The sequence below is a fragment of the Chlorocebus sabaeus genome, chromosome 22 (genome assembly GCF_047675955.1).
Source record: "Chlorocebus sabaeus isolate Y175 chromosome 22, mChlSab1.0.hap1, whole genome shotgun sequence".
NCBI lineage: Eukaryota > Metazoa > Chordata > Mammalia > Primates > Cercopithecidae > Chlorocebus > Chlorocebus sabaeus.
The window spans coordinates 78904477-78928504 of NC_132925.1; the positions used below are offsets into that span (position 1 = coordinate 78904477).

Below are 24028 nucleotides of genomic sequence, written 5' to 3' on the forward strand. Positions count from 1 at the left end.
CAACATGATTGTGAGGCCTTCTCAGCCATGTGGAACTGTGAGTCCATTAAACCTCTTTTTCTTTATAAATTATCCCATCTCGGGTATTTCTTCATAGCAGTATGAAAATGGACTAATACAGTCTCATAGGCTTGTTGTGAAGGGAAGTGAGACAAGTACTCAATAGATGTCACCTGTAATAATTATTCTGTACTCCCTTATTCACACTTTTACTCATACTTTTATAATGGTGATGTTAATAACTTTATTATGTTATCTGCATTATTGTTGAATGTACATGTTTCTGTCCTCCACTTCCATTAAGAGCTTTTAGAAACAGAGGATAATATCTATTTCACTATTGTATCCTTAATACCTCACCCAGGGACTGTCAAAGAGGAGGTGCTTTATACATATTTTTAACAAATGAATGGAAATATGAGTGCATTAATTTATTCCACTAATGAACACCTATTAAGTGTTTAGTAAACCTGAGATTGATAAACCCTTTCTCTTCTGTGAAATTTAATGCGTAATGGTTTATTAGTCTTCTATTGCTGCCATAACAAATTATGATGAATTTAGTGACTTAAAACAACACACATTTATTATCTGGAGGTCAGAAGCCTGATACAAGTCTCACTGGGATAAAATCGAAGTGTCAGCAGTGCTGTGTTTCTTACTGGAGACTGTGGAAACACCTACTTCCAAACTCATTCAGGTTATTGGCAGAATTCAGTTCTTTGTGGTTGTAGGACTGAAGTCCCTGTTTTCTTTCTGGCTGTTAGGCAGGGATTCACCCTTAGCTCCCTCAGGCCTCTTTCTGGTGCTCACATGGAGCCTCCTACATTTTAGAACCATCAATGATGCATCTTATGTTTTTCTTTCTTGTGCTTGGAATCTGATGTTCCCTCTGCAGCATAGTTCCTGCATCCTCTTCTGCTTTTTCACTCTGACTGATTCTTCTACCTTCCACGTATGCTTTTACAACCTCATGTGACTAGGGTAGACATACCCAGATAATTCAAGATAACTTTCCTGTGTTAAAGTCGGTTGACTAGTCACCTTGATACGTCTGCTAAGTCTCTTCATGGCAGCACCTAATTTAGTGTCTAGTTAGATAATCAGGGATGGGAATCTTTTTTTTGTTTGTTTTTTTGAGAGGGAGTTTCACTCTGTTGCCCAAGTTGGAATGCAATGGTACAGTCTTGGCTCACTGCAACCTCTGCCTCCTGGGTTCAAGCAATTCTCCTGCCTCAGCCTCCCAAGTAGCTGGGATTACAGGCACTCACCACCACTCCTGGCTAAGTTTTGTGTTTTTAGTAGAGACGGGGTTTCACCATGTTGGCCAGGCTGGTCTTCAACTCCTGACCTCAAGTGACTCACCTGCCTCAGCCTCCCAAAGTGTTGGAATTACAGGTGTGAGCCACCATACCCAGCCCAGGGATGGGAATCTTGCAGGGACATCTTTAGAAGTCTGCCTATCGCAATGGTCAATTAATGACTGTGTTTAAGCTGTTCAAAAAATCCATCATATTTCGGCTGGGTGCAATGGCCCATGACTGTAATACCAAAACTTTGGGAGGCCTAGGCAAGAGAATTCCTTGAGGCCAGGAGTTTGAGACCAGCTATGATCTCACTGCTGCACTCCAGCCTGGACAATAGAACAAGACCCTGTCTCAAAACACACACACACACACACTCCATATTTTTATTTACCTTTCATCTCTATGACGGTGGTGATTATATCTGTTTTATTTACCAAGTTATACTCAGCCCAGTGCTTGCTTATCTCATGGTAGATATTCTACAAACATTTGTTAGACACATGGAAATTCCTAGACCCAGATATTTGGGTTTGTTTTTGTTTTAATCATTTTATTGTAGGTTACCAAAGTGATCAAACCAGCTTTTTTTTTTTTTTTTTTTTTTTGAGACCGAGTCTTGCTCTGATGCCCAGTGTGGTGACATGATCTCAGCTCACTGCAAGCTCTGCCTCCCAGGTTCATGCCATTCTCCTGCCTCAGCCTCCTGAGTAGCTGGGACTATACAAGCCAGCTTTTTAAAAAAAATGATTATATTTATTTTGGTTCTTACTTTGTTTTTCAGTCTCCTATAACTTTGGGTTTATGGCTTGATCCCTTACCTTTTCTCAAATTTTAGTGTCTTTTCACTTTTTTCTCCTAAGAAAACTGGGCTGGACCTCTTTTGGAAGTTTGGGTCCTTTTGCAGTGATTTCAAGGGGAACATGAGAGACTAGACTATCAATACTGATGATGGCAATGATAGCAATGATGGTGATGGTTTGGTCAATGTGGGCTGGTGGTTCTCAATCGGAGGCTATTTTGCAGGTGACATTTGGCAATGTCAGGAGACAGTTTTGGTTGTCATGGCTACTGGAGAGGTTACAACTGGCATCTAGTGGATAGAGGCCAGGGATGCTGCTCAACACCCTACAATGCATAGGACAGCCCTCCATAACAAAGAATTCTGTAGTTCAAAATATCAGTAGTGCCCAGGCTGAGAAACCCTGAAGTAGGCTAACTGCTGTAATGAGCTTTGTCAAACCCCAGTAGCTTAACTGAAAAAAAAGATATATATATATATATATGATATATATCCTATATGTAAGATATATATCCTTTTATTTGTTTATTTATTTATTTATTTTTTTGAGATGGAGTCCCACTTCTTCACCCAGGCTGGAGTGCAATGGTACAATCTTGGCTCACTGCAACCTCCACCTCACAGGTTAAAGCAATTCTCCTACCTCAACCTCCCAAGTAGCTGGGATTACAGGCATGCTCCACCACATCTGGCTAATTTTTGTAGTTTTAGTAGAGACAGGGTTTCACCATCTTGGCCAGGCTAGTCTTGAACTCCTGACCTTAAGTGATCCACCCACCTCGGCCTCCCAAAGTGCTGGGATTACAGGCATGAGCCACCGTGCTTGGCAAAAAATAAATAAATAAAAATAAAAAATAAAAAATAAATCTTATTCAGAGTCCTCTGCAAATGTTTCTGAAGGGTGGCTCTCCTAGGAGGTTCTTGGGTAGGATCCAGGTTCTTTCCATCTTGTGGCTCTAAATTCTTTAACAAGTAGCCTTCAGGGTGCCTGAGAAGGAAAAAGGAAAGAGTGGAGTCTGGAAGATTTCTGTAGGCCCATCCAGGAAAGGGTGTACATCACTTCTGCCGCATTCCATTCCTCGGAACTCAGTCACTTGGACCCACCTAACTCCACTGAAGCTTGGAAATGCGTCTACCCATGTGCGTGGGTGGAAATGCGGTCTACCCCTGTGCCTGGGTGGAAATGCGGTCTACCCGTGTGTCTGGGTGGAAATGTGGTCTACCCGTGTGTCTGGGTGGAAATGCGGTCTACCCCTGTGCCTGGGTGGAAATGCGGTCCACCCGTGTGCGTGGGTGGAAATGCGGTCTACTTGTCTGCTGGGTGAATACTAATAATCTCTGCTAGAAAAACTGACAACAGCAGCAAAACAATATTAATACCATTAACATCTAATATTTATTAACCTCTTCCATGCATGCATGCATAGTAATTTACCTGATATAGCTGAGGCTCAAAAAGGTTGAATACCTTGTCTAAGTTTATGAAGAGGTCTATGGGGAGCCCAGACATGAACACCGGTCTGCTTCATTCCAAAGAACATGTGTTTAACCACTACTCTATACTCTCATTAGAACAGGAATTCAATACTGCTCTTAGTGGGGCTTTATTTTTATGAAATAGGAACAAAACCCGTAAATACCACAAATGCAGAATGTTCTAGACTTCCAGAACCACTAAAACAATTCTTCCTAAAGAGCTGCTGAAATCCTTTTTAGGGAATATCAATGTATAGCTTGCATTCCAAGTTTTTGTCTGGATCACAGATGAATAGACAGGGAGAGATGAATGTCCTGGGGGAACACTATCATGGTGCTTTTAAATCATCCTGTTGCAGTTAGGCATTGCAGCCTGTGATTATATATATTTCAAATAAGTTTTCTGTAGTCCAGAGGGATTGCTAGCCAAGGTAATGAGCACTGCTAGGAATCTTGACAGCAAACTCTAAATGGTCTCAATGCCACAGACTTTCAAGAAACTGGGCCTTCTTGAAGTGAATGGCTATTTCTGTCCTATTTAAGTAATTCATTCTCATCTCTCTCCGATTAGTGGTAAGCTTGGTGTCATATGTGATAGTTATAATAAGGCACTTACCAAAACTTCCTTTTAAGGGTGGAAGGCATTTTGGCTTTGATTGTCATGGAGGAAGGTAGAAGAAAGAAGCCCTCATTTCATAAAAGGCCATACTGGTAGACAAAGCAATATGAATGGGTGTAATATGTGAACAAAGTTCAGAATCTTCCTTTAGAATGAAAGTGCAGCAGTTTCCTGGAATGTTTTAATCGACTTTCAGGGTCTGAAAGTTGACCATAGATGTGATGGTTCTGAATGCTGCTACCTTCATTATGGGCCTCTGCTTTGACCATGTTATAGCACACAATTTTCAATGAGTTATCTATTTTGTGGCCTTGAAGTGGGAACTTCTAATTTTACTGCTTAAAAGTGTGTTTTTCTTTTTAGTAAAATCAAGCCTGTTCTTTTTTCCTGTTTCCTTCTCTGCAGAATACTGCCTTTCTCTATTCATTTGCTTACAAGAGAATCTGCATTATCGTATTGGTTAGATCTTTAAGTACTCATTAAGTGTTCGTTGCATACATACCATGTGTCAAGCACCATGCTAGGCACTGGGCTGGAGTAGTGGCCAAGATAAACAGGAACATACCTGATCATAAAGAAGTCGTGTGTTCAGGTGAGTGCTAGTACTTTTTGCCACAAATAACAAAAACAATAACACCCATAGTAATACTACCTAACAATTGTTAAACTCTTACAAGCTAGTGTTCCAGTTGACTTATTTTTCTTTTTAAGAGATGGAATCTTGCTCTTATGCCCAGGCTGGAGCATAGAGGTATGATTATCACTCACTGCAGCCTTGAACTCCTGGGCTCAGTTGATCCTCCTGCCTCAGCCTCCCAAGTAAGTAGGACTACAGGCATATATCATTATACCCACTTTTTTTTTTTTTTTTCATTTTTTTAGAGATGGAGTCTTGCTTTGTTGCCCACAGCAGGAGTTGTTGAACTCCTGGCCTGAAGCGATCCTCCCACTTCGGCATCACACCAGGCCCAGCACCAGCACCAGTTGTATTTATATTCTGCCTCAGATGTTGATGGGCAGAACAATAAAGAACTCTTGCTAACATTTATTGCATGCTAACTCTGTGGCAAACACTGGGATGAAAGGTTTCTATGTATTATCTCATTTAATCCTCACAAACCCTTATTGAAAAGCTTTTGTCATTATCCCCATTTTAAATATGAGGAAACTAAGGTTTATAGGGATTAGAGGGATTATGTCAACTCACACAGCTGATAAGTAGTGAAGCTGAGCTGTCAAATGCTGTCTGATACCTTAGCTTGTGCTCTAAACTCAATTGTACAAAATCATGGAACATGATAGGGAGGACACTGATTTTCCGTTGATGTCTAAGTAAAATAGTAAAAGGTATATTCCCAGCCATTAAACCACTCTGAGTAACTTTTTTATATTCTTATTATTTTACCATGAGTCTGTTTTTCATACATGCCCTTGAACTATCAGAAGCCCCCCTCCCAAGATGGCATCTACACAATGGTAAATTATACCTGACCATTAATTGTATGTATACTGAGGCTTATTACACATCAGAAAGAGACAGATATGGTCCTTGCCTTTATGGATCTTACAATGTAAAGGAGAAGAGAGTCAGTCAATCACAAGTGTGATGAGTATTATAAAAAAGGAAGCAGAGTGCTAGGGCAAGTATATCACATTGGGAAGGTAACCTGATTTTGGAGTGGAGCATGGTTGAGGATAATCTCCACGTGGAGTGAAGTATAATCTCAGAAGCCAAGTATGAGTAGGCATTAGACCAGTGAAGAGGAAGTCCAGGATGTGACATGGTTTTGAGGCCTCAGAGAGTACATTAGGGTCCAGGCCCTGAAAGAAGATGGCAGGTGGGAGCATAGAGAAGGCAGAGTGTAGCGGGAGATAAAGACAGTGAGGCAGGCAGGGGTGGACGATGAAGGCCTTGTGGATTGTGACAAGGTTTTAGGAGCTTATCATGGAAGTAGTAGTGAGCCACTGAAGATCTCTGGGCAGTGAGGGAACAGGAAATATTTGAATCTTTAAAAGATCACTTTGAAGACTATACTTTCAGGGGTCATTTCTGTGGTTCATTACTTAAAGGAGTTTCCCCAAGTGTGTAGAGCATGGAAACCACAGGAAGATATGCAATGTTCTCTCCTGAGCAGGAAGCTGGTTCTTGGTGTTGCTTCACTACAACTGCCCTTTGCCATTGATGATTGTTTTTTTCTTCCTTTGGGGAGATTAAGAGGAAGAGTACACAGTCTGAGTGATCTTCATTTTTAAAAAAATCTCTTTGGCTGCAGTATGCAAAAGGAGTTAAACTGAGGAAGACTGGAAGTCTTGCATTAGGGTTATTGCCATTCTGCTATTCTGAGATTTGGTGAATCCTCCCCCTTTTCCCCCCAAATCTGTGCCTTTTGCAATTTTGAAGACGTATGTCAGGGCTCACCCCACCTCTGTCTAGCAAGAAGCACATTTATCTGCCTCGAATGCATTACCATTTTGGTTGATGGCCTCTGAACATTTTCCATCACAGTCTTCTGCCTCTCCTCCATATTCTTTGCTAAATAACATGTTGGGAATGGTCTCCTTGTCCTCCACATCAAATACTTTAACTGAAACACCATCATAATTACAACTTAATTTCTCTCATTCAGACAGAGGTGATGCATCTCACCCCGAAATAAAAGCCTCCTTAAGCTTACACTCTCACACTCCATAAGATGGGTGTTTACAAGGTTCTTTGCTTTTCTTGCTTGTTGTTATTTCTTTTGGATTGGATTCATCCTCATTCTAACTCATTCATCTTGTCAGTCTTAAATTAAGAGTTCCTTAGGGCTGGAGAGAGGGAAACATATATCCTTCTAGGCTGTGGAAAGTACACTACAGAACACTAGAATTCTAAGGGAGTGCCACAGAGATACAACAATGAATGTAGTTTTGTAGTTACTCTTGAACGTACTCTTGGCCCATAACACATGGAAGATGATGTTAAGATAGCATGTGAGTTCTGAATGCTTTGAGCTGCCTGTATCAGAAAATTAAAGTGATAGTACTGAAATCATAGGGGTATTTATTACTATGAGAAAACAGTAGGTAAAGGATCTCAGGGTTAATTTGGCAACTCAGTGATGTCGTAAAGGACCCAGTGTCTTTCATATTCAAGCTCTTTCCTCTTTTGGCTATTGCCTCATGGTCATAAGACGGCTTCTACAGCTCTAAGCACAAAGCGTTAGTATGACAGCATCTAAAACAGGAAAGAAGAAGCATATGAAGAAAAGGCTTTCTCCTCTTGCAACTATGACTTTTTACCAAAGGTGAAAATCTTTCATGAGCCCCCCAGTGTATTTCTGCTCATTGGTTAGATCTAGGTCACATGCCTACTACTGAAAACCAATCAATGGCAAAAGAAAATAGCATTGCCATGATTGGCTTAGACCAGTCATTATTCATTATCTAAGGCTAAGCACACACTTCCCATCAGAATTTGGGTTTTGTTATCAGAGAAGAAGGAGAATACATTTTGTCACATTTGGATTAAGAACAGAAAACTGTAGCAGTTCTAAATGGTGCTATAAGAGGAATACTATAGTAGGAAATTTCAGAGATGAGGAAATGAAAGCAAATGAGATGACTGACTCCCTAGTTCCCTGGCACAGAAGTGATCTTGAGTAATTCCCTGAACCTCCCTAGATATGTAGAGGCACTTAGCCATGTCTGCTCACCACAGATACTTGTGTTGGGCAGGCATTGGTTGTTCCCTTCCTAAGATCCACTTTCCATCCATTCTTTCCTAACAAAAATCTTATTTTGTTTGGAGCAGCAATGCTCAGCTCATATCCAGCTTCCCACACTCTCTTACAGTTAGGAAAGACTGTGTGACCTATTCGTTGCTGGGCAGGTGTATGTGGAAGTCACTGGATGGAACTTTCTGGAAAGCTTTTAGAGAGGGAGTGACTTGGCTGGCATCCTCTTTCCCCTTTGCCTTTCCCCTCTTCTTGCCTAGGGAGAGTGTCTCAAACTTGGAGATCCAGCAGCCATCTATGACAATGAAAGTGAAACCCTCACTGAAAGACAACAGAGAAAAAAAAAATAGAAGAAGGCTGGGGCATTCACGACACCATGAGATACCAGTTCAGTGTCAGATTATACCTTCAGACATCTTGTTACATGAAAAACAAAACAAAACACGCACACATGCATATCCAGAAAAGAAAGCTTTCTGTGTTTAAATCTCTATTGGGCTGTTGGCTAGCTAGATTGCAATTAATGCAGCTGAAAGCAATCCCAAGTAATATACCTTCCAAACCTAGAAACACTGAATAAGACAGTGAAGATGCATGTAAGTATTACTAAGTGCCAAAGGAAATATAAGAAGCTTTGTATGAGAAAAGTTAGGGAAAGAGAGGAAGTGAAAAATATAGTTGGTCTGATGTGGCCTTGAAATGTCCTGGTTTTGGAACATTTGAACTTACTCTATCAGTGTTACTACATGCTTGTAGGATATGATACCCAGGTGGCCAGATGATTTGGAAGAATCAAAAATGAGAAGTTTACATTCCAGTCCCACTGGTGAATCTGAGTATCTATACTTCCTTCAACCTGGGTATTATTTTTTAGGTATTTGGATATTATGCTTACTTTTGTTTGGTGTTTATGGTTTTTCACAGTAAGGTAATCAGGACTCACATTAAGTTTTACATGAAGACATCTTTGCAGTGTTACTAAGGACACCGAAGGGACTATATTTAACAAATCTTGGGAAAACTCAGCTGTTTTTCTGTATGTGGAACATTTAAATACATTGCAGTTGAATGTTAATGCAAAAAATAAGTCTTTATTGTTGGTGATTACACTGCACAGAAAAAGAGTACTTATGTTTATTTCAAGATTTGCAGGTTTACTAACTAATGGATCATTAGATAAAAGATGAAATGAAGCAGAGATCACAACTGCCATTAAGTCAGCTGACACTTTATCTTAAAGGCAGAATTGCCCTAAAATACACCACATATCCTCAAATACAAAGGTGAGGTTTGCTTTCCCCTGAATTTATTATCCCTCAGAAAAGATGACCTTGCTTTATATTTGGATCCTTTCAAGTACTGCTTTACGAAGTCACAATGGGCTGAAGTGGCTTCACCCAAGGTTTGCTTTGGGTGCTCATGAAGGTCTTCTGCTAGGATCCATAAAAGAGGAGCAGGGACATCGAACAGTTAGTCATGATTCCAGGGGCTATGACTTCACAATTCCAAGTATTGGATGTTGTTCCAAACAGCAATTTTGAAAATCTATTTAAAAAGCAATACAAGAGACAGATACATCGTAGACATCAAAATATATACTTGTTCAAATAAATATTTTTATTTAGAAGAAAAAGCTGCTAATATTATATAAATAGGTACTTGTGCCTTTAGAGACAACTTTCAGAAACACCATCATACATGATTCAAGGAGTGTCCTGTCTTGAACCAAGGGAAGAAAACTCAGTTGGAGGGCTAAAAAGGAGGCTCTTACATGGTGGAGATGCTCACATGAGAATTTGAAGAAAGCATGTATTGAGATGCTCACATAAGAATTTGAGTAAAGTGCATGTTTTTAAACATCCAATTAAATTAATGAAATAAAAAATATAGGTAGATATTTAGCTACATTTTTCATATCCCTACATGTTTATATGTATAAGCTGGCCATTCTGCCTTTTAAAATTTGTTTAATATTTTTATTGAGAAAATGGAATATTTCTTTTTTGAAAAAATTTGATTTTTAGGGCATAGGGTCTCACTATGCTGCTCAGGCTTGTCTCAAACTCCTGGCCTCAAGCAGCATTCCTGCTTTGGCCTCCCAAACTACTGAGATTACAGTGGAATATTTCTTTATTTCAAGACTGCCTTATATTTGGCATTACTAACTACTCTTTTTGGTTTAGTCTCATTATATCCTTTCTTGATACATTAAATTTTAATATAATAAACAAAGTTTTAAGTGCCTAAAAGAGTTCTAGAATGAGTGATGGAATGACATACGGCAGCTCATGAAAAAAATATTACATACTTCATAAAGAGACATGCAGTTAGGTGTCAATCTGATGAAGAAAGTTGTTCATCTTTGGATTTAGGTTTGGGTTTAATACTTGTATTTGGTTTTGATTTGGGTTTAAAGCTTGTATTAGTCAGGGTTCTCCAGAGAAACAGAATTAGTTAGATGTGTGTATCCATATGGATAGAAAGAGATTTATTATGAGAAGTTGGCTCGTGTGACTATGGAGGCTGACAAGTCCCCAGATCTGGCATTGGCAAGCTAGAGACCTAGGAGACCCATTGGTGTAGTTTCTGTCCAGTGGTCAACAGGCTTGAGTCCCGGGAAGAGCCAGTGTTTCAGTTAGAGTCCAAAGGCAGGACACAACCACTGTCCCAGCTGATGACTATCAGGTAAGAGGAGTTTCCTTTTTCTTGCATGAGGGTCAGCATTTTTTTGTCTTAATCAGACCTTCCACTGATTGGATGAAGTCCATCCACATTAGGGAGGGCAATCTGCTTTACTACATCTATTGATTTAAATATTAAAAATGTGTGCAAAGCACCCTTACAGCCACACTCAGAATAAAGTTTGACCAAATATCTGGGCACCCCATGGCCCAGTCAAGTTGATACATAAAATTAATCATCACTACACTTACAGAAATGTGTACTTTGCTTTTTTCCTTTTCTTGGGATTTATATCAAGGCCACTTCCAAAAAATATGTATAAAATATTATAAGTTTAACTATACCATAGAAAGACTCAGTATTGGCTTGTTTGCTTGTTTCATTTTGTTTTTTTAAAATTAAGCCTCTAAGGCAATTCTTGAAGGAACTTCCCTGAATATAGTAATCTGTCTATATTATTGATAGACTGCTTTAATGAGGTCTGTGTGAAATGATACAGTTCTGTAGGACTGGCATCTTTTGTTTATTGAGAAAGACTTTATGACATAAATGAGTGATCTTAAATATAATTGAGTTGCATCTTGTGTACATTGAACTTTTGCCAATTTAATCACACAGAATTGGCCAAAAAAGTGAGAGTAGGAAGTACTGATTTAAATAATATAGGCCATTCTGTTAGACAGTCCCCTCAATGAATATATACCTCTTAGTAAATATGAGATGGAAGCTGGGAGTCATTCTCATTTTCCTGAACCTCTTAGTGTGTACATCTTAGTGCTGAGTGTGATTCCAGTGTTGACATATTCTGTTATACATGAAAAAATATATGCCTAGTAAATTCACACCAATGACTTCATCTAATCCTTGATCAAAGAAGGATCTGTTCTAATGCTAGAGGAAAGCCTCTACCGGACCTCCTGAGAAGCTGTACCATATTTTATTCTGTGGGGGAATTAAATAGATTTGCAAGAGACTTTCGAAGCTCTGACTTAAAAACTATCTTCAATTTAAGATGCCACTCAGCTATCTTTGGTCTGGGTTTGTGGCTTTCTTCACAGTAAATGTTAACTGCCAATGTTTTCAAGAGCATTATAATTTTAGGTTTGCTCTTTTAAAAGAGTAGTTCTCCTCCTTCCTCCTGGAGATGATCTGGAATGCAAACGTGAGCTTTCCTTTGTGTATGTGTGTATATGGGAGTGAGTGTAAAAGGTTTCTTTGAAACCATCCCTGTGGGTAAGAAAGGCATCTAGCCACTCTCTTGCAGGTATGTGGGGGCATTCACTTAGCTGTGCACCTTATACCAGGGTTTACTGAAAAATACCAATAAGGTATACTGAATAAGATCCTATTCAAAGTAATGAGTAGGTTATATAAATTCTGCTTAGAGAAAATAAGTTTATAAGATAAAGACACCTTGTCTGAAAGTGTGAAAGCCTATACACCAGTATAGCAGCTGGTGTTCTGGGTCAACTGAGGAGAAGAGCTTTCTAAAGGAATTCATTGGACCTGGTTGGGCATAGGACTTGGCAGGTGTGCATCTACTTTGGACAGGCATCTGGCTCTGGATAAACAAGTGGTGAGCACCAATACCTTTTTGTCTTCATGGTGTTTTGATAAGTGTGTTTGGGAAGGAGGTAGGGATAGGCAACAAGCAAATATAGAAGAAAGTAATGGGATGCAATGAGAGTTATTAACAAAGTAAAAGACAAATGTAATGGAGTGAGTTGGTAGGAATAAGGAAGCTGCTTTAGATTGGATGGTCAGGGAAGGCCTCTCTGAAGAGATAACATTAGAGCTGGACCTTAGTGATTTAAAGATGCAGAGCATAAGAGAGAGAGAGAGAGAGAGAGAGAGAGAGAGAGAGAGAGAGAGAAGTGCAGGCATAAAGACCCTAACATGGAAATGGGAACAAAGTACCACTCACTTTATTATTAGTTGCACCTGTGCCCAATACCTTCCAGTGTAGAACACTGATAAACGTCGGTACTTTAGATTGGATGGTCAGGGAAGGCCTCTCTGAAGAGATAACATTAGAGCTGGCAGAGGTCTTAAATGGGACTTCCTAAATGCCCCCTCAAACAAATAGCATGCTTAAGAATTCTGAATGGGGGCCTGTGAGGCGATGGGGAAGAATGAAAGTATTGGGATAAAAACAAGAATCCCTGACATCGCCTTGGCTTGTGGATGCTATTACCTCAAGTTGGAAAGAAGGCAGGAGAGAGGGAAGGAAATAGCCTGACCTGAGGGATCAGAGTTTTTTCAACTTAGAAGAGAAGAAGTAGAAGTGGGGGAAGGAACCTTTATCGTATAGTGACCCTGCCACTTAGTAAATAAGACTGAATATGCTTGAATTTGGCCAATTGCATTAGGAATTGCTCCTTTGAGAGACATGGGATATAGGGAGAGAGAGAGAAAGCATGGCAAGCCTATTTTCTACCTATTTTCATACCTATTTTAAGGGTGAAGACTCCAAACACATAAGAAATTTGCCCAATAGGTAAATGACAGAAATGGCATTTAGAAGCAGGTCCATTTGATACCAAAGTAAATCAGACTGCTCTTTTTAGAGATCAGAATCAATCAATTTTTCATTCTCATGCTCTGAAAGAATTTACTTATCTTCCAAAGTAAAAACCTCACTTACTCCGTTGGATTAGATCTAATTATTTTCATGGTTTTACTTAGATATTTGGCTTTATTTTTGAAACCATAAAATATATATATATATGTGTGTGTGTGTGTATGTGTGTGTATATATATTTCATTTTTGTATTAATAAAAGTCCTGTAAGGAAACAACAATTTTATTGTCTTTGTGTTGAGAGGTAGATGTCCCATTGTTCAGTCTGTCCCTATGGAAAGAATTGACAACAATCCTAAATGGTATAATCACACATCTACATTGGTACACGGAAGGGCCAAAAGCCAAATAGTATTCCTTGTCAAATTTCTTTGATTTCATTCTCATTCTCTGTCTCTCCCTCTCTCCCTTCTCTTCCCCTTCTTCCCAGTCTCTTACCAAATATCTACTACTTGTTCTTCTCTTATATAAAAGGTTAACATGTGAAAATCTAGTTATAATTACATGGTTTTCCCTTTCAGTAGACGATTTTGCAACAAATAATAAAAATATTCAGTCTCCATGGGCAACTATAGTAAATATATTTTAAAAGGAATGTATTTTCTGAGAATAGAGGCTCTTAATATTATATCCAAATTCATAACTGATTACCTGTTCCTTTGGTTTCAAAGCTATGTTTATCCCTAGTTTTCAATTTCAAAGTGTTTAGTAACTTCTCAAGTATATAGACATGGAACTGGATGGTATTTGGGAGTAACATCTACTTAAGGTCAGCTTGGTGACCTTTCTTGAAAAAAAAAATCCATTATATACAAAATTTTAACTCGTAACAATAAAAGATAGCTACCAATTTGAATGCTTACCACTTGCTAGACATTGTATGTATTTTACAAAGATTACCTCATTTCATCTTTATAACAATATGGTGAGGTAAGTATCTGTAGTCTCATTTTTCAGACAAGAAAATCAAAGCTCAGGAAAGTTAAATGACTTACTCTAGGTTGTATTCAAATTTAAGTGCCAGAGGCTGCATTTGAACCCATGTCTGTCTGACTCTAAAGCCTGGACCTCCAATTTTCTGAAAACACTGAGTTGAACTCTTCTGGGGTTGAAGGGTGGCCATCTTTGAAGTGTTTGGCATGGGTTGAAAGAATGTGCTGTAACTCTAGTCATCATCTTGCAAAGTGATAAAAGTTATAGCTGAGATCTGAGACCTGGAGTCCTGGCATTCCAAAAGTCGAAAAATCTCCTTTTAGTTAAAATTGCAAAAAAATTATCTTACAAAGTACAGTTTGATAGTAAAGTTCTCAAGATTTTCTAAATGAAAACCCCTGTAAATGTAGAGGAACTGTGCTTAAGGCCCAGGAGGGCATAGAAATGAAAGGTAGAAATAAAAGAGATTCAACTTAAAGGGAAGAAAAGAAAGCTAAACCATCTTATGAAAAATAATTGGAAGTGGATTTCAATAAAGGAAGAGGGATGGAAAATAGACTAATGCCAAAGGGGAACTGGAGACAATGATGTCTGGATTCGATCATTTGGGATCTACCTAGAGGCCACAGCCATTGGTACTCCATAAATTTGTGATAGTGTGAAGCAATAAGTAGGAAGTGAAAACTAGGGGAAAGAGGAAAAGAAAGTGGCTCAGTTGCATTACACCATAAATCCAGGAGTAAAATATTCTCTCTACATATGTCAAGGCTAAAATTGTGCCTTGAGTTCTCTATTTCATTTGGCATATTTTATTCCCATAGAGGAATACCCCGGAGGGAGTTCATGTGGGGACCAATAAAAAATGAGTGTATCACAGAAATGTCGACTGATAGGAAAATTCATTTGACATTCCTTCTTCTGGTGGTTTTACCATAGGCAGAAATTTCGAGGTAAAGAAGAAGAAAAAAAAGAAAGGGAGGAATGAAAGGAGAAGGGATGGAAAAGAATTCCAGTTTCTGAATTTTTGTGGCATCCTACTGTAAGTGTCGGTAAAAGGGGCTTGTGGATGTATTTTCCAACATAAGAATGAATGGATAACATGAGTTTATGTGCTTTCCTGATAGAGTTGATAGGGATGCTTTTTTTTTTTTTTGGAAAAGAAAGGGGCTTTCCTCATTTGATAGCCCTGTGATTTGAACCTGATGTACTGTTAAGGCTTTGGAAAGGGTAGTCCCAATCAGGGGTCCAATCTTCTAAAATGTGATCCAAGCATAAGAAGTGCTTCTGTATGCAGTGGATTCACCATATGCCCACTTAGGACCCAGCACCAGGTGTAAATCTTCGCCATGCCTAAAATGTGCAAGCAAGAGCTGTTCAGAGGTACCCTAACTGGAAATGTCAGCTTGGAAAGAAAAGGTGCAGTTTGTCATATTCTTCTCTACAGGATTTTAAAGAGCAATGTGTTTGTGGGTCTGATGAAACAAGAGTTAGATTAAAATGTAGCACACTATTGAGTATCTGCTCTGGACTAGACCCTGTGGATGATGCTTTTGTCTATTAAACAAGATTATCGTCCGGGCTCTTTGGCTCATGCCTTTAATCCTAGCACTTTGGGAGGTTGAGGCGGGTGGATCACCTGAGGTCAGGAGTTCGAGACCAGCCTGGCCAACATGGTGAAACCCCGTTTCTACTAAAAATACAAAAATTAGCTGGGCCTTGTGGTGTGTACCTGTAATCCCAGCTACTCGGGAGGCTGAGGCAGGAGAATTGCTTGAACCTGGGAGGCAGAGGTTGCAGTGAGCTGAGATCGTGTCACTGCACTCCAGGCTGGGTGACAAAGCAAGATTCCATCTCAAAAAAAAAAAAAAAAAAAAAAAAAGATTATCTTATTTAATCTTAACAATGACAAATATATCCATTAATGCATATGTTAAAGTTATGAAATGTGAACATTAAAACAGTGGAATAAGCCCTGTTGGAGGGTTTACAGCTTTACACTTCATCACCTACCTGATAAAAACTCAGAGGTGGAGATTTGCTAGTTTCCTAAAGAAGAGGTTGTTTGAATACCCAAATATCTGTAAGTATACTTTTCTTTGTTTCCTTCTTTATTCTAACTCAGCTGTTTTTCTCAAATATTCACTGTCAGTCTTGAATACACAAAGCAATGTAACTTGCATCCCACAGGTAATTAAAGTGATCTTCAATGGTAAGTTTGACTATATGCAACATTTGCCTTAGGTTCCAGCTTTAGAACTCAAATTCTCTCCCTTAGGATATGACTTTGCTATATTTGTGTATAGGTTGTTTAGATCCTTGGAAATGTCTTGAAGTTTTTGTTTGCTACATATGTAAATGTGTTTTTCTAACTCCTCCGTTCTCTCTTATTCTTTCACACTTGCTCTTGCTTTGTGGTACATCTTTTTTAGAGACAGGTATCATTTACAAATATATAACACATTAGGCAGAAGGGTGATAATCTTTTAATTTAGCTTCAGGTTTTAAAATTTTATGTATTCCCTTAAGAATAGGGCATGCCGTATTATGTCATGTTACTCTCTAACAATGTAGCTCAACTGGAAAAGACATGCAGAGCCCTCAGATTCCAGTTGAGGTTATGTCCACATTTTTCTGGGCAATCTATCTGTATCGAAAAGTAATAAAGCCATAAGTGCTCACAACTTTCTTAATTATCTTATGCAAGAGGCTTATCATACAAGTTACAAGGTTGTTCTTTTATTTTTCTCTTATACCTTTGTTTAGATATGTTGGCAATGGTTTAAAACTGCATTACTGTGTATCAGCCATTACCTTTTAGTGCATCTTTTATGTATTTGACACTGACAGACATTTTCACTGCAATGTTTTCATATAAATTTATTAATTACTCAAGTAGTCTTTGAGGTTGTCCCAGACTTCAACCTGTGAGTTAATGGTGAAATTTCATTTACAGCAGGCTGAGAGCTCTTGAAAATTTATGGGATGATCAAGTTTGTTTCTGGTGTGAGTGTGTTTATGACATGTAAATGTAACTGAGGTCTACATATAAAAGAATCAGCATCAGAATTGGAGGATATTTGTATAACCTAAATAAATCCTGGGGCCCCATGTGGTTCAATCTTAAGATAGTATCACAAGTGAAATAAGTAAAAAATAATTCTAAATTTTACTTTTACCTCTCCAAGAATTTTGAAAATTATTTTATGCATTACACGTAGCAACTGTCCTTAAAATCGCCTGTTATCTTTCTTCTTCCTGGTGATCTTTCTCTCTGCACTCTGCTCAGAAGCCAGGCACTCTCTCTCTCTCTCAATCATTTACCCTGAAATAGCTATGGTAGTTCTATTAAGTCTGCAGCCTTAATTTTTTTTTTTATTTTTTATTTTTTAGTTTATGCCTACCTTTCTAAAAAAATCTTTTTTTTTTTTTTTTTGAAAGTGGATGAAAGGAAAAGGCTAAAAAAAAATTTGTGGGGAAATGGAAAGCTTGGAACACTAACATTTTACCAAAATTTGCCCTTAATTTATTTAAATATTGATTAAATACAATTCTTATTAAATACATTGTTAGAACCAACCTTGGAGTAAAGAATTATGAATTCCTTTGAAATTAAACTTCATATTCAGAATGAATTTAATAAATAGAAGTAGTAGAAGCCAAAAATAATGGGATTTATTAATTTAGAACAAGTCTAGAGTAGACTATCAGAAAAAATCCAGCAGATCACACAATTGTAACATAGCTAGTGAACAAATATGCACCCTCAGGGAAAATGATCAGGGGGTCATAGGGGACGACAAATAATAAGGCAGCTATGTAGCACTAATGAAGAGCAAGCTGAATTCAGACATAAATCAAGAAAATGAAAAACATTTTCTTTATTTCATATTAAACCTGTATAGAGATTTCTAGTTCTTGTACTGATTTTAAAAGGATTCAGAAAAATTTCAACTAAGTTTGGAAGGTAGTCACAAATATGATTAATTATATATGAAAGGAAAAAGCCAAAGTGTGATTTTTATGAGAAGAAAACCATTAGCTATCTTTGCATTTTCACTTGTGGCATTAAGAAAGAATTGATTTATATAATAGTGAAGCATATTTGGTTAGTCAATGGGGAAAATTATCACATGACATTAAATGGCAGAAAAGTTTTTTAAAAAATAGAAAATGTGTTGAATCACATTTTGGGGAAGTCTTAGGAAATAGGTTTTATCATTGGGCCTTTACAACTGTGGAGGCAGGAAAAAGAATGTTGTGGATTTATGTGTGTCGGGGTTTTTCCTGCCCTAGAGTTAATGATTTTATGAAATACCTAAGAAGATCTATTCCCCAGGATTGCATAAAATGCCTTCATTCCTCTTTGTTGATATACATGATTTATTTCTTATTTCTGGAACTTACTACTTCTGCTTTTCATCAAAATTTTAATCCGTTAACTAATTGGTAAACTTTTCTCCTGTTTGTCTCATTTAACTTTTGGCCAAATCAGAATGGGTGAATAAGATTCTACTAAACACTATAGTATGCCTTTGTATTATTTACAAGGTATTTGCTAAGCTCTGTATTTCCTTGGAGAGAGTTAACGTTTTCCAACAAAATTATATTAAATCATAAGTGCTCTTGCCCTATTTTGAAATCAGTGGCATGTCTTTAAGATATATATCCAAGCTCTATTTTTCACTGCTATTTCTCCCTCTTGATCACCAGAAATACGTACATGCATACTTGACTTAACCCTAGTGTTTCAGGATTGAGGTAGCCTGTAAATTAACTTGATTTCTTAGAAATATGCAGCAATCATGTACTTTACCCAGAGCTCTCCTATAGTTACCTGCCTTGGACAAGAAGAGAAGGATGAACACTGTGTCATTCTCTCTTGCTTATCATGGTGTGCTTGTGTCTTTCATTCACACAAAGAAAAAGAAATTCATGATAGGTTTTCCTTCATTTCATTTCAAACAAGTATAGGATTTTTACTATGCTTGCAAGAGATTATATACAGTCCATCTGGGGAAGCAGCCTGTGCTACCAATAGGTAAGTTTTCTAGTTATAAAGGTGTCCCTGCTGTTAGCCTTTTAAATTTCACTTTGGGAGCAAATGCTCAAATGGTTCAAAATCCAGCACCAGAACACATAGACTGAAGGAACGTTCTTCTGGTTGCTTTAGAGGGCAAAGTATTTCCAAGATGTGCAAGGCTCTTTTGGTTAGGATCATAGAAATGATAATTTTGTCTCTAGGTGGCATTTATAAGAAACCATTTAGAGTGGTGGAAGTCTCTCTCTGGCTGTGTTTTTCTTTAGCATTTTTCTACAAGGTAGATTTGTATCTTGATGTTGTTGGAACATAACATGCTTATTTCACTTCTCTTTTATGAGGAAAAAACCTGTCTTATAAGACTTTGCATCCTCTAGAACCACCTGAATGCCTCAGTCAGCTTCATTTCAGCCCCAAAGCCAGAAGGAATTCTCTCTGGTTCCCCTTTTTAGCTTGTGGTTCCCAGTCCTAACTCACCTTCACATTGCCTGGGGAGTTTTTAAACTCCATTCCTATGTGAATTATAAACCATATTCCTTTCTTCTTGACTTTTTGCAGACAGACCTGATGCACAGCCTGCTGTGGAATGCCTCACCACAGGACACTCAAATGCAAATAAATCTTTGGTATATCTATGATAAATTATATCTACCTGATATATCAGAAAGATGCCTGGTAGATTTGACCGGTCTGGAGAGGGGTACTTCTATAGAGAACCATGTCTTCCCAGCTGGGATGGACAGCAGAGTAATGTGGGTGCTCCTCTGCTCCTAAACCACAGGCTTATGTGTAATATCTTTTGGATAGCTTAAGCTAATGATTTCTCCTTTAGATATCTTGCCCACATTAACTTGAATGATCACACTTTCATCTTATGTGGACTTTCATTTTTTAAAGGCCTGTCTCCTTTGCCTAGCAAGGAAATATATATATAAACTCATTTAATTTTTCTAGGTTCTTTAATAGGCTTAAGTAACTTTCTTATCTGCTCTTTGAATATCAAAAATGTTTTAAATATAAAAAATACCACATATACCTTGAGAAGAAGCCTATGGGTCCTTGGCTGCCTAGTTGATAAAATATCTCAGGTTATGAAAAGTGTTAGCAATGTGTGAATGAAAGAGCATGCGTTAGGGTGTCATTTGGGCTAAGCTAGAAAAGAAGTCACACTCTGAGTTCTTTTTTTTTTTTTCTGGTGGGAGATCAATACTGTCTAGACATGGTCTCATTAGGACTTTACATTGACTAAGGCAGACTCGGACAACAGTGGAACTATTGGTGAGATATTTGTGTTGCTCCTTATTACAGAGAACTCCAGATTCACTGGTGTCAATTCTGTGCATTCCAGCATCCTTTTACTCAACTGTAGGATTATCTGTGAGGGCAGGATATGCCCACCCATGACTTTGTCAAGATTCTGAAGCCTAGAAGTTTTGGGAACTACTCTCTAGGGTGTCCTAACATGCTTGATGACAGTTGTGAAGGCCCTTGGCGCATCCTTGGAGCACTGGAATTCCCTATGATCTTCAAAACATAAAAACAGAGATAGTAGCTCAACTCACATCTAAAGGCCTCAGCCCATCCCTGAGAGCCAGAAACTTTTCTGACATACAGCCTGCCCATTAATTTCTGCAAATAACATCTTCATGTGTGGAAATGTTACAGTCATTTTTTTTTTTAATATTTAGTAGCCTTCTCAGTTCTAAGATATTTTTGTCCATTTGAATATATTTTTTTAAATTGAGGAACTTTATGATTCCTTACCTAGGACCAAAACTTAAAAGCCCTGCATCCTTTCTGTCAGGCATTCAGACTGCTAGATATGCTGCTCTGCATGGAATCTTAAATCCTTCATTTGCGGTTACTCGTTGGCATTTTGCAAGGAACTGAAGCAATGTCTGAGCCACTAGAGGCCAGAGGTGGCCCAGCCCGACCAGGTTTCTGACAGTGAAATAAATATCTGTTATTTGTCCAGTGTCTTCACTTTTAAACTTTGGGCAAGATGAGCATAGACATTGAGAAATAATGCTGATTATACAAAGGATTGCTCATGATAAAAGATCTCTTTCTGGGAATTTAAGTGTTCTGGTAGATTAGCATTATTGATTATTTATTCTCTTTCCACATAGTCTACAGATGATTTTAGAATCCCGAAACTATCATTCTCCCTTGTCTAGTGTAATCACCAGAACAGGGAATAATCTAATTAAAAGACAACAAGGATGCGTTCTAATTGTTCTAATAAATTATGTTAACACACAGTGCATGCCATTATTTTCAACAGGAATTTATTTAACAGATTGACAGCTTGTCCTTTACTGCCACAATCTTAAATTTCATTTCTTCTAAACAAGACAACTTACAATAGGGTAGTTAAATATTCAGAAATCTGTTGGATTGGTAAGAGAATCTAAAGATCCATGTGGTACATACAGATGAAGAATTGGATTTTGGGTTCTCCAGATAAAATAATGACCCAAAACAGAAGAGGGTAAAATAAAGAGGAATAGAGTCTAAAGTAAAAGTCAAAAACAGACTGTTGTAATGAGGTAATAAACTTTTCATTTGCTTTTCTATTATCAAGCAAAATGTACATGATAAGATGATACTAACTCATATAATTGCATTTGCTTAATTTTGGACATTTTACACAAATCTGTTAGACACCACATTGCACACTGCATATATGAGATGGTGCCTTCAGTAAAGTCATGTCATGATATGGGCAAAAAATTCATTCATTACTGATAGGCCATATGTTTTTAACAGAAAATGTCAGTCTCCTTGCTTATTTGAGCATAATTTGTCACATAATTATATGAGAAAACCCTCAAGGCAACACAGAAAAAGATGTCAAGAAGAATGTGGAGAGAAAATAAAATCTATGTAGAGAATGAAAGAAAGTGTACAATCAATTCTAAATAAACACAGACATTATTTACCTATTTCAGACAGGCAGTTTCCCAGGCTAGCTTGTGTTATTGTCCTTGATATAACAACCTTTGACATGTAATTAACAAGTTTACAGGTAGGTAGGGATCTTTCTCACAAGGAAAATTGGGGACTTTGTGGGAATAACTTTTCGCCTCTGCAGAATTGATTCATTCACATGTCAAGTTCATCACAGAATATGGGGCTGGCAAACATGCGGACTGTAGTTCATATTCCTCATATTCCTAAAGCCCACTTATTTTAGAACAGCAGTCATAGAGAGAAAACAGAAAACAAAAGATACATCATGAAAGACATGAAAATTAGAAGAAAAATCATCTTTAGTAGCAAAGGAATGCCTCCCAATTTCCTCCCTATCTGCATATATCCTGGCCTACCTGGGTGAGGATTTTTGGCTCCTTCCTCACAGTCTATTATATTCTAGTTCACACCTTCATTTCTGATGGGCAACGTTCATGCTTATTTTTCTGTTTTTAAAAATGTGTCATTTTTTTCAAGGCCTTTAGGCTCTGAAGATATCTTTCCTCAAAAGAGAACTGAGTGCTAGAGAGCTCCTCGCGGAGCTGAAGAACCCTCATCACCGGGTCTAAACAAGATCAAGTCCCCTCTAAGAGGCAGCATGAAGGTGGCATGCATTTTTTTTTTTAATAGTTGGACTGTAAAGGAAATAAAGAGGTAGTTAAATAAGCCCTTATGTTATCACATAGACACTTTTTATTCTTCTGTTTATTTTTTCTGTGTTTTTCTGAAATTACTTTTCACCAGAAGTGCGATAGCAGTTATGTAAATGCAGAAATCCATCCATTCCATTTCATTTCTAGAACCAACTCTAGATGCTTCTAAGCGGGGGGGTGGTCTATGTGGCTGGGCAAAGGGTCAGCATAATAAATGGGAGAGGGAGAGGGATGACAAATGAGCAGCAGTCCCTGGAGGTCTTTGGGAACTGGGCATTTCTGGGGCATAGAATGTGAACTTGACATACTGTACGTAAATCTGATGTATTTTTTTTTCTCAGCCACTGGCACGGGAAAATTTTCATTTAGTAAATAATGCAAAATGTACATTAAGAAATGTTAATGTTTTGACAGACAGTGACAAATGCCAGGGAATCAGAAGCGACAGGAAAACTGAAGCACTTTACTGAACGTGCTGCCATCTAGCCATTATCTCATTGCATGCTGCTTCACTCCCCAGTCACAGAGACACTGAAGTCATTCGGCAGGCAGGATGGAGTGTGTGTAAAATGGAGTGTAGAAGGCAGGGAATTGGCTGAGTCTTTTACTTTTATTGGCCATTAACACATCCTACCAGTCCACAAACTAAATTTTGATGCATATTAGACTAAAGATAATGTTAATAATTCATGGAAAAGCTACTTTAAAAAGAGTGTTATAGTAGCCATCACTGCTTTAAATATTACACTCCCATTTTCCTCTGTTCGGTAGCTCCTTGTGGTACACAGGATAAAGTTTACTCCTTAATAGAGGATAAGGCCCTCTAGCCCGGCATCCATCCCTTACGTGTCTTTTCTATTGCATCTCTTGCTTGTTCCAATGGATGTTCTATACCTCAGCCAGGCATTCAGTCTCACAGATTCTCAAATGTACCATCTTTTCTGCTTTTTTCAGGGCTTTCGTGCAGGGTTCCCCTTCTACCTGGGAACTCCTTTTACTACCCAACTTTCAGAACCTGGTTCACACATCTCTGAGAAGTTTCCACTGATTCTGTCAAGCAGTGCTGATTCTCTCTGTGCGTCAGCATTGTGACAAGTACATACCTGCATTTTTGCACTTATCATACATTATTATAATTATTTTTCACATGTTTATTTTTTCTGCCAGAATCAGAGTTTCTTATAGCCTGGTGGCATTTAAATTCAATAGGATCCAGTTTATTGTATATATTTTTAGCTCTTCCTATATGTAT

At 38.1% G+C, this 24028-nt stretch overlaps 1 protein-coding gene and 1 non-coding gene across 9 annotated transcripts in view; both read left to right on the forward strand.

Annotated features, from left to right (window-relative positions):
- Positions 1–24028, forward strand: part of FHIT (fragile histidine triad diadenosine triphosphatase) — a 1488394-nt gene that overhangs the window by 361848 nt on the left and 1102518 nt on the right. Inside the window, exon 3 of one of the 8 annotated variants that reach the window (XM_073009984.1) lies at positions 15049–15151. The exons of the other annotated variants lie outside the window; for them this stretch is intronic. The gene's annotated coding sequence lies outside the window, so the exon portion shown is untranslated. The remainder of the gene's footprint in view (positions 1–15048; positions 15152–24028) is intronic. 8 annotated transcript variants of the gene reach the window in all.
- On the forward strand, positions 6227–6442 carry LOC119626126 (small nucleolar RNA U3). Its single transcript, XR_005242300.1, has one exon. It is a non-coding gene; the product is annotated as a small nucleolar RNA U3 (small nucleolar RNA).